This window comes from Aethalodelphis obliquidens, unplaced genomic scaffold, assembly GCF_003676395.1.
Source record: "Aethalodelphis obliquidens isolate GAN/ISIS:26980383/991018 unplaced genomic scaffold, ASM367639v1 scaffold65, whole genome shotgun sequence".
NCBI lineage: Eukaryota > Metazoa > Chordata > Mammalia > Artiodactyla > Delphinidae > Aethalodelphis > Aethalodelphis obliquidens.
Window position 1 is genome coordinate 4,066,622 of NW_020838009.1, and position 11,551 is coordinate 4,078,172.

The window sequence follows — 11,551 nt, forward strand, 5'->3', positions numbered from 1 at the left end:
TCTTGGGTGGAAAACGATCTTTTACCACTACTATGATCTTAGCTGTAAATTTTTTGTAGACGCCCTCTTTCAGGTTGAAGATGTTTCCATTCCTGTGTGCTAAGAGGTTTTGTGTTTTTTTTTTAATCATGAATGGATTGCACTTTGTCAAATGCTTCTTCCACCCGTGTTAAGAGGTTTGCATGGTTTTCCTTCTTTACCCTGTTAACATGGTGGAACGTGTTGACTGAAGCTTGAATTTTGAAGCAGCCTTGCATTCCTGGGAAATCCTCACCTGGCCATAATGTACTGCCCTTAGGCAATGCTGGATTAACTTTGCTGATACATTGTTAAGAATTTGTTTACATCTATGTTCATAAGGGATATGGCCTGTAATTAACTTGCAATATCTTTATCTCCTCATATGAGAGCAACGCTGGCCTCATTAAGTGAATATGGAAGTATTCTTGCCTCTTCTATTTTCTGAAAAAGACTGTGCAGAATTGGTATTATTTTTCTCTTAAATGTTTCAGAGAATTCAGCAGTGAAACCATCTGGGCCTGTGATTTTCTTTTCTGGAAGGTTTTTTAACCACAAATTTCACATCTGTAATAGAAATAGAAAAATTCAGGTTCTCCAATTCTTGAATGAGTTCTGGGAATTATTTCAAGAAATTGGTCCATTTCTTAAGATGGAAGCCCAGATTGATGAGACCTTTCTTCTTTCCTAATATGAGCATTTAATGCTATATACTTTTCTGTAAGCACTGCTTTGGCTACATCCCACAAATTTTAATATATTTTCATTTTCATTCAGTTAACAATATTTAATTTCCCTTGCGACTTCTTCTTTGACCCATGGATTGTTCAGAAATACGTTGTTTAATTTTTAAATAGTTGGGGATGTCCCCCAATATCTTCTTATCACCAATTTCTAGTTTAATTACATTATGGTCAAAGAACATACTTTGCAGGATTTTGATTATTTTAAATTTGTTAAGGTTTGGTTTTTGGCCTAGAATATGGTCTATCTTGGTGAAGGCCCCATGTGCACTTGAAAAAGAATGTGTATTTCGCTGTTGTGAGGTAGAGTGTTCCATAACTGCCCACTAGGACATATTCATTGATAGTGTTACTCAGATTTTCTGTATCTTTGTTGCTTTTTTATCTACTTGTTCTATCAGCTATAGAGATGGTAATGTTGAAGTCTCTAATTATGGACTTAACCATTTTTCTCCATTTAGTTCTATCAGTTTTTGCTTTATGTACTGAGGAGTTTTATTGCTAGCAGCATACAGGTTTAGGGTTTTTATGTCTTCTTGATGAACAAAACCTTTTATCCTGTGTAGTGGTCCTCTTTATCCCTGGCAAATTTCCTTGTTCTAAGGTAGAATTTCTCCAGTGTTAAAATAACCACTCCAGCTTTCTTTAGTATTTGAATGGTATATCTTTTTTCCATCCTTTTATTTGTAATATCTCTGTGTCATCATACTTAAAGTGGATTCCTTGTAGAAAGCATATACTGATAGGTCTTGTTTCTTAATCTAATCTATTAATGTGTATTTTTAAATGGTGTGTTTAGGCCATTTATATTTAATGTATTTATTGATATGGTTGGATTTGGTCCACTCTTATTATTTTTCTGTTTGTTTCCTTTGTTTCTTGTTTTTCTGTTTCCCACTTCCTGCCTACTTTTGGATTGTTTAAATTTTTTTTAGTATTTCATTTATCTATTATCTTTTTGGCTATAATTCTTTGTATCTTTTTTAATGCTTGCTCTATTGATTAATATATATATTATATTGTGCATATATGTATACATATACATATAATACATATATATCTTTTCATGTTCTACTTTGAGTTAACATTTTGCCACTTCAAGTAAAATGGAGGAGTCTTACAACCATATAGGTCCCTTTATCCACAGGATTTATGATATAGTTGTCATATGTATTATATCTATATACATTAACACACACATACCCTCAGTGTCATAATGTTTGCTTAAAACCCTCATAAGTATTTTAAAGAACTTTAGAGGTGAAAAATAGTCTATTATAATTACTCAGATACTTTTTCATTTCTGTTGCTCTTCCTCCATTCCTGAACTCCCCAGTCCCTTTGGTATCATTTCCCTTCATCCTAAAGAACTTTCTTTAGCAACTCATGTAAACAGGTTTGCTGACAACAAATCCTTTTAGTTTTCCTTCATCTGAGAATGTCTTTATTTCACCTTCATTCCTGAAGGATTTATTCACTGAATTCAGAATTTGTGGTTGATAGTTTTGTTTTGTTTTTAGAATGTTAAAGATGTTCCATTGTCTCTGGCCTCCATGGTTTCCAATGAGAAATCCACAGCTACTCAACTCATTGTTCTCCTATATTCAATGTGTCATTTTTAATTTAGCTGCTTTCAAGACTCTTCCTTTATCTTTGGTTTTCAGCAGTTTGATTATGATATATCTAGGTGTGATTTTCTTTTGGTCTATCCTGTTGGCAGTTTTGAGGTTCTTAAATCTGTAAATTTATGTCTTTCACCAAAATGGGATGTTTTCAAGCATGATACTGTCAAATATTTTTGTGTAACAAGCTCTTTCATTAAATGATTCCAATGGTATAAATGTTGGAGTATTTTATAATGTTCTATAAGTCCCCAAAGCTTTGCTCATTTCTTAGAGTCATTATTTCTCTTTGTTATTCAGGATAATTTCTATTGATCTGCTTAAATTTCACTGATTCTCTCCTGTGTCATAGTCATTTTACTTTTGACCCCATCTAGGGAAATTTTTATTTCAGATATTATATTTTCAGGTCTAAATTTTCTATAGTATTCTTTTTTTAGTTTATATTTCTCTTCTGAGAATTTCTGTCTCTCAGCTCATTTCAGAAGTGTCCATTCAGCATGAGGGCTGGGACCAGTTCTCCTACTTCCCTACCAGGCTCTCTTTGCCGTGTTACATCCTCATGGAGGGGCCACTTGGTGTCACCACATGCTTTGCCGTAGGGACAAATGTGTCAGGCCTCGGCCCCTCCACAGCCGGGATCCCATTAGTTCTCAAGTATCCCTCTGAGGCTGAGGCCACTTGGGGCCAGAAAAGGGAGTTTCCCAGGAGGGCTGGGGAGGGACGTGCCCAGGGAACAGCTCTTTGAGAAGCCACGGTTCACCAACTCCAGAACAGAGAGCGGGTGCTTCATTCAGACAGTGGAGGGCGAGAGTGGGGGGGCAGAGGTTGTTGCCAAAGCAAGAGCCAGCTGTCACCACGCCAGCAGCACCGCCAGAGCGCAGAGCCCCAGCAGCTCACCCAGAGGTGGCAGCTGGAGTGTGGACCTGGCTCAGGATGCAGGAGGCAGGGTCCATGGGGGCGGGGAGGGGAACGGCCCCTCTAACAAGAACAGTCAAGTGTCCGCCTCGCTCTGGCACTGATTTGTCCCCGGTCCCAGGAAACTCTGGCCGGAAATAGCCAGGCCGGAGAGCTGTCTCTCCCTGCCCACCTCGTGGAACACAGGGACACCTGTAGACCCTCCTCTCCTGCGAGCCCCCCACCCCGTCCCAACAAACGCCCTGGAAGCACCACCCAGGCGATGGCCAACCTGAATGTCACACAATCATTCATTCACGCCATCCTTCCCGCAATTCTCCCAGGCTGTCTGCCGGCCCCCCGGAACATTCTGTAACTTTCTGCAGAGGTGGGGGCCAGCACATCCACCAGCAATGGCTGCTGGAAGGGTGTAAAGGAAACGCAAAATGCTGAAACAAAACTCCCGAGGTGGAGAAAAACGGCAGGACGGCAGGATACTCCATCACATGATGATCTTCTGAATAAAAGATCTCCCTCGGGATTTCTTTAAATAGCCAGCTTCTCCTGGCTCATTTTAAATAATTTAACTCTACTTATGTGTAACTTTCTTACACGTTTCCTCTGTGGGAAGCAGGGAACTCTGGGGTATTGAGTGGGGTGGGCAGTGGGGGGAGTTTGCAAAAGAGAAGAAGATGCAGGAGTCACCTGCTGGGCCGCCTCTCCTCTGGAGGGCACCTGGGGTATCTGCACCCCCAAACTCCCCACACACAGGCTCCCTAGCCCTGAGTGGGGCGGGCCCTCGTCCTTTGCTGGGGAAGAGCCAGCTCCACCCATACCCCAGTTTTGGGGGTCTACTGACGGGCAGCTCCCCAGGCTTCTCCAGAGCTGCCTCCCACCACCTTTGGGCTCAGCTGTGTCATCCCCACTCTTGGCTGACGTCTGCACAATGATTCTGATCCTCCCCACAGGAGACCTGGGCTGCCCTGTCTCCTAAGTAACACCTCGTGACCCTAGAAAAGTCTGGGGAGGGGAGAGGCTGTGGGTAGTTACAAATTAGGTCCCTGCTTGTGGCTTTTCAAGACAAAAATTCAAAAAGATACCTAGGCTGTCTGCTGGCAGTTGTGAGGGGGAGGCAAAGCAGAATGTGTGGCTGGCAGGTGACAGGGCTGCCAGGTGATGGAGAAGTCGGGGGGCGGGGCTCCCCCTGTGCAGAGTGAGTCAGGGATGAGGGGCGGAGCCAGCTCTGGCGAGGACCCCGGGCACTTCTCCAGCCGCCTGGTCCATCACCTGCCGCAGAGGGTGCAGCCAGCGCCAGTTTTGGGGTGGGGTGAGGTGGAGGGAGGTGTTGTCGCCAGCAGCCTCTGGGCTCAGCCTCCAACTGGGGACAAAGACCCGAAAGCTGTCCTGGGTCGGGGGGGCTCTAGGGTCCCACTCAGGGCCCTGTCTGTCCGTGTTCAGTCCCAAGGCCCTGGCTCTTTTGTCCCCTCATGCCATCTCTGGCCAGCTTTGCATCCAACAGCTCCGTCACCCAGTGGTCCCCACACTTTAGAGACCCGGAGTCACCCAAGGGCTTGTTAAAGCTCAGAACACTGGGCCCCGCCCTCAGAGCTTCTGAGTCAGGAGATCTGGGTGGAGCTGAGGGTGTGCTTTTCTAACAGGTGCCCAGGTGGGGCTGATGCCACTCGTCTAACACCACATTGGATGGGATGCCAGGCCACCTGCCCACCCTCCAGTGGTCGTATCTTTGGAATCAAGGATAAAAATGCCAGGACTTCTCGGGAAAACAGATTCGCAGGTTTCAGATCTGAGAAGCTAAATGCAGTCATCACAGCTGTGCTGAGGCCCCCCTGGTCCCTGCGCCCAGTCACATGTCCTTCCTGAACATGAAAGAGAAAAGAGGATTTCAAGGCCATATCTGGGCAGGACAGCTTGGATAAAGATGGAAATACTCCCCTCCCACTGTGATCAGGGGAGTCGGACCTCCTCACGGCCCCATCTCGTCCTGGCAGCTGCGGAGTTCCCGCTGCCCATGCTGTGGGTGTTGCCACCCTCTCCGCGAGGCCCACCTCGGGGTGGAGCAGGCTACCACCCCAGGGCCCCTGACCTCGGGGCTCGGGATCTGAAGCCAGAGCGCGGAGGACAGAACAGGACCAGTCGGTGCCACTAATGCGATGGCAGATTTGGTCTGGACAGTGAGGGCTGACTTTGGGGATGAAGAGATGAAGAGACAGATGGCTCGTCCCTGAATCTGAGGTTGTCCCGAGTCAGAAGTCAGTGAGACAGCCAGCTGGACGGTGACCAGATCAGATGAGGAAACTGTTGCCTTAGTCAGCCTCCTTCAGAAAATGAGAACCAGGAGGAGGTAGACGGAGAGATTTATATCAAGGGATTGGTTCACAGGATCCTGGTAAGCCTGAAATTTGCAGGGCAGCCTGGGACTTATGGCAGGAGCTGATGTGGCAGCCTTGGATCTGAAGGCAGAATTGCTTCCTCTCTGGGGACTTCAGTCTTTTCTCAAAACACCTTCAAGCCATTGGATGAGGCCCACCCACATCATGGAGGGTCATCTGCCTTACATGTGATTTAAATGTTAATCACGTGTACAACACGACTTCACAGCAACATCTAGACTGGTGTTTGACAGAGCGACTGGACACGATAGCCTAGCCAAGTTGACACATAAATGTACCCATCACAGCTGCACAGATATTACTCTGGTCCTTCCACACACACCAACCACGGGTACTGGGGAGGCAGAGGCAAACAAGACAAAGTTCCTGCTCTCATGGAGATGATACCTATTCCCCTGCCGCCACGAGTTGGGCATTCTTACTCTCAATGGCCCTTCTCAAAGAAGTCCCCTTTACCACATACCTTTGGCCTCTCCCCACAGTCTCCTCCTGCTAACACCACTTCCTTTCCTCGGTATTAAGATAGTGTTCTGGGGCTTCCCTGGTGGCGCAGTGGTTGAGAGTCCGCCTGCCGATGCAGGGGACACGGGTTCATACCCAGGTCCGGGAAGATCCCACATGCCGCGGAGCGGCTGGGTCTGTGAGCCATGGCCGCTGAGCCTGCGCGTCCGGAGCCTGTGCTCCACGACGGGAGGGGCTCCAGCAGTGAGAAGTCTGCGTACCACAAAAAAAAAAAAAAAGATACCATTCTACGTACAGCCTACAGCCTTCCCTAGTGATCCCCTGGCCATCCTGGGATTCAGAATTTAGGTATAATGTAGCCTGCACAGCAGAATTCTGTGCAGCTATGCTGTCCCAAGCTCAGCTGTCCTTCACACCTGCTAACTAAGGAGTAGGGTCCTCATTCAGGTATTTCTTACAAGTGACAGACCTTCCTTACACCAGCCTTGGGATCTTCCTCAGACATTCATTTACTCACCCTATCTTCTGTACTCAGAAATTCTTGCCACCCATATGCTAAGACTAGTTCACCAGAGCATCTAAAGGAGCACATACTGTGTAATTTAGGGGATGGGTCTCGCATTTATCGGCTTTTGGGTATAAACCTCAAGGCCTTTTCCATCTATCTCAAGCCCTCTGGAGTTCCCCACCTTCCCAGAGCAACTAAGGCCACTTTTTCTGAAAATGACTCAGAAATAGACAGAAACCCAAGGTAACGATGAAACCACTATTTCTCAAAATACGGTTCAAACAGATTCCTGGATCAGAACCTGCTGAGAGGTGGGCCTGGAAATCTATCTTTGTATGAAGCACCTCAGATCATTATGTGCCCAAGAGTTTAAAAATGACTTCCCTAAGGATCCCTTTTAGATATGGTGAGCCCCCTTGATAGTAATCATAAAACTGTGCTGGATAAGAAAACTGTGCTGACTCTGGTGGGTCAGAAACTTTACAAATCACTGAACAGGAAGGCAGATAGACTCAGACGGAAGAATGAAACCACAGCCCCAGGTGGAAGGACAGCTGGGGAAAGTGGGTGAGACTCCAAGGTTGTTCCAAAATGACAGATTCCAGGATGGAAGGGCCCCAAGCAAGCAAGGGTGACTGGAGGAGTCTGAGAGTAGGATCAGCTGGCAGGTGCACACCACCCATCCTCCATCTCTAGGGCCAGGCAGCCACACAGCACTGGGGGTCTTGTCAGCAAGGAAGAGAGAAGGTAGGGAGGATGCCTGTTAGAGACTAGCCAACAGTTCTGCTGCACGCATCACAGTGAACGTTCAGAACAAGGATAGAGAAAATCCTCCATGCTTCAGAAGGCAGGGGTGGGGGTTACACACAAAGCAACGAGAACCAGATTATTGGATTGACGTCACACTTCTCATCGGCAACACTGGACGCAGGAAGACAATGGGAGAGTATCTCCAAAGTTCCAAGGAAAAGACATTGGTCAGAATTTATACCCAGCCAAACTGTCCTTCACGTGAGAAGTCAAGATGTCAACACTTCCAGACATTCAAGTAGAATATAAGTAAATGATAAATGTACTGTTACAAGGAGGAATCACAAATACAAAAGGAACAGTGATGAGGAGGAGGAAAAAAGTAAAATTTATTACTAATGACTGTAAAATATTTCAACAATCTGGAATTCTAGGACTAAAATTAGAAATGATACCATTAATGTCGGCGGAGAGGTTGAGGCAGCAAGCAGAGGGAAGTAAGATCATGCCAATATTTTTGTTTTCTAAGGAAGGAGGGCACATTCATCAACTCCAGGTGGCAACAGAAAAATACAAGTTTATCTCTGAGTTATCTCTATAAAAGGAATAGGATGCATAATTTCTAAATCACTAGAGGAAAACAAAAGGAACACAGAAAACGCAATCCACACAACAAAACAGAAGCAATAAGAAAATATTAACCAACAAATATCTCAAAAATAGCCCAAACATATCAGCATCACTGGATTAAATACACCTAATCAAGAGATTTTCAGATTAGACTACAAAAACAAAATTCAGTCCTGTGCTTGTTTTGGGTTGAATTGTATACCCCCCAAATTCATATCTTTAAATCCTAACCCCCAGTATCTCAGAATATGACTCTCTTTGGAGACAGGGCCTTTAAAGAGGTAATTCAATCAAAATGAGGCTGTTAATGTGGGCCCTAATTCAATCTGACAGCTGTACTCATAAGAAGATAAATGTGGACAGAGAGACCCCAGACGTGCAAATACACAGAGGGATGACCATGTAATGAGGCAGCGAGAGGGTGGGCGTCTGCAAGTCGAGAGAGACCTCAGAAGAAACCAACCCTGCTGACACTCTGATCTTGGATGTCCAGCCTCCAGACCTGTGCAGAATAAATTTCATTTGTCTAAGCCACGTAGGCTGTGGTATTTTGTATGGCAGCCTGAGCCTACTGATATACCATGCTCTTCATACTCTTTTTAGTCCATCTGTTTGAAAAACATAGATTTTCAGATTCTTTTAGAAATTTCAACCATGATGTCTATTTGTGCTGATGTAACAAAAATACAACAGCCTGGGGACTTCCCTGGTGGCACAGTGGTTAAGAATTCACCTACCAATGCAGGAGACGTGGGTTCAATCCCTAGTCTGGGAAGATCCCACATGCCACGGAGCAACTAAGCCTGTACGCCGCAACTACGGAGCCTGTGTTCTAGAGCCCGTGAGCCACAACTACTGAAGCCCGCACACCTATAACCCATGCTCCACAACAAGAGAAGCCACGACAATGAGAAACCCACGCACCACAACGAAGAGTAGCCCCCCTTCGCAGCAAAAAGAGAAAACCCGTGTGCAGCAACGAAGATCCAGTGCAGCCATAAATTAATTAATTTTAAAAAATACAGGGGCTTCCCTGGTGGCGCAGTGGTTGAGAGTCGCCTGCCGATGCAGGGGACACGGGTTCGTGCCTCGGTCCGGGAAGATCCCACGTGCCGCGGACTGGCTGGGCCCGTGAGCCATGGCCGCTGAGCCTGCACGTCCGGAGCCTGTGCTCCGCAACGGGAGAGACCACAACAGTGAGAGGCCCGCGTACCGCAAAAAAAAAAATAAAAAATCTTGTGATAAACCATAATGGAAAAGAATATGAAAAAGAATATATAGATATAGATATATATATGTATAAGTGATGGGACCTCCCTGATGGTTCAGTGGGTGAGATTCTGCACTCCCAATGCAGGGAGCCCGGGTTCAATCCCTGGTCAGGGAACTAGATTCCCCACGCATGACGCAAGGAAGATCCCGAGTGCTGCAACTGAGTGCTGCACAGTCAAATTAATTAATTAATTTAAAAAGAACTCCCATTAGCATAATATCCCAAGTTCCTGATGAGCCCTTTTAAAAAATATATTTATTTATGTGGCTGTGTCGGGTCTTTGTTGCAGCATGCGAACTCTTTAGTAGCGGCACGCAGAATCTAGTTCCCTGACCAGGGATTGAACCCAGGCCCCCTGCATTGGGAGCTCGGAGTCTTATCCACTGACCACCAGGGAGGTACCATGAGTCCTTTTCTTACAAAATGTATTCCTGGCATGATAAGCTCTCCCACTGATAATGCTGTCCAGGGTCTGGGTCCTAAGATATTTCCATCTGCCCCTCCTCCCCTTATGATCCACCAGCAAACCAAACTGGTGAGTGCAGATCCCAGGGTGGCAGCCAGGCACAAGACAGGAGGGGCGCCACCCACTAGCAGTTGGGGTCGTCACCCCAGGAGATCTGGGGACAGTCTGTCTTTTAAAATGGGAAAATCTCATCTACTAAAGAGGCTGTAAAAGACACAAGTGAGGGACCTCACTCATCTTCCAGGGTCTCGCTCACTGTAATTGGCCTTAATGGCATCCAGGTAAGGAATAAGACAACGTGACAGCTGACTCTTCGACAGCACAACTCTCATCTCTCTCTAATCGCACTTGGAAACAGACATCCTGGGCCAAGCAATACATTTCACCTTCTTTTCCCTTAACAGTAACAGTCACATAAACATCAGCGAGACAGACAGGGCTGTTCTTCAGGCATGAATCCTTGAACACCAAACGTGGCTTAGTTTCATTTTTTTTATTGAAGTATAGTTGATTTACAATGTTGTGTGAATGTCTGCTGTACAGCAAAGTGACTCACTTATTCATATATTTATACATTCTTTTTCAGATTCTTTTCCATTATGGTTTATCCCAGGATACTGAATAGAGTTCCCTGTGCTATACAGTAGGACCTTGTTGTTTATCCATTCTGTATTTTAATGCAATCTCCTTGGAAGCCAAAACGGTCGGCCAAGAGGTTGAAAACAAGCAGAAAGTGGTGGTTACCAGGCAACAGGACTAAGCAGAACTTTCCCCCCAATCTTAGGAGACTGGGAAAACAAGAAATTATAGTTTAGAGCTACTAAAGCAGTGAGAACTTGAGGTGCCAAATTTCTGGAGAGAAGGGAAACAGAGTCTGAATTTGGATATATTAAAGAAGGGTGGGGCTTCCCTGGTGGCGCAGTGGTTGGGAGTCCGCCGGCCGATGCTGGGGACGCGGGTTTGTGCCCCGGTCCGGGAGGATCCCACGTGCCGCGGAGTGGCTGGGCCCGTGAGCCATGGCCGCTGGGCCTGTGTGTCCAGAGCCTGTGCTCCGCGACGGGAGAGGCCGCCGCGGTGAGAGGCCCACGTACAGAAAAAAAAAAAAAAAAAAAAGGGGTGAAAGTTGAAACAATCTGAACAATAAATAAAATAGTACTGCATAACCCGAAGTATAAAATAAATATCCCTGAGTTCGTATAATGTAAACAATAAACTAGGGAGAAGAGGAAAATCTCCCATGCAGAATTCCTCCATATATTAATACTTTGTGCAGACACTGCCTCATGGAGATGGGGCATAACTCCCAGGTGATCAAGGTTAATATCAACAGTGGTCAGTTGCACCCTGATTTAATATGACGAGAATGGCAGTCTTCCCCATGCAGTCTCCTGACCAAAAGCCCATAAGCCCTGTCTAACCAGGAGAAAAATATCAGACAAACCTAAATTGAACAACAGTCTATAAAACACCTGATCGGTACTCCTCAACTGTCAACGTCATCAAAAACAAGGTAAGTCTAAGAAGCTACCACACTCTAAAAGCACCTAAAGACATGTGAAGATTAAGTTTAATGTGGTATCTTAAATGGAATCCTGGGACAGAAAAAGGACATTAAGTAAAAACTAAGAAAATTTGAATGAAATTTGGACTGTGGTTAATAATAATGTATTGATACTGTTTCATTACTTGCTACAAATGTACCATGTGAATGTAAGATGTTAGCAACAGGGCAAAGTCAGTGCAGGATATATGGGCACTCTCCCTACTATCT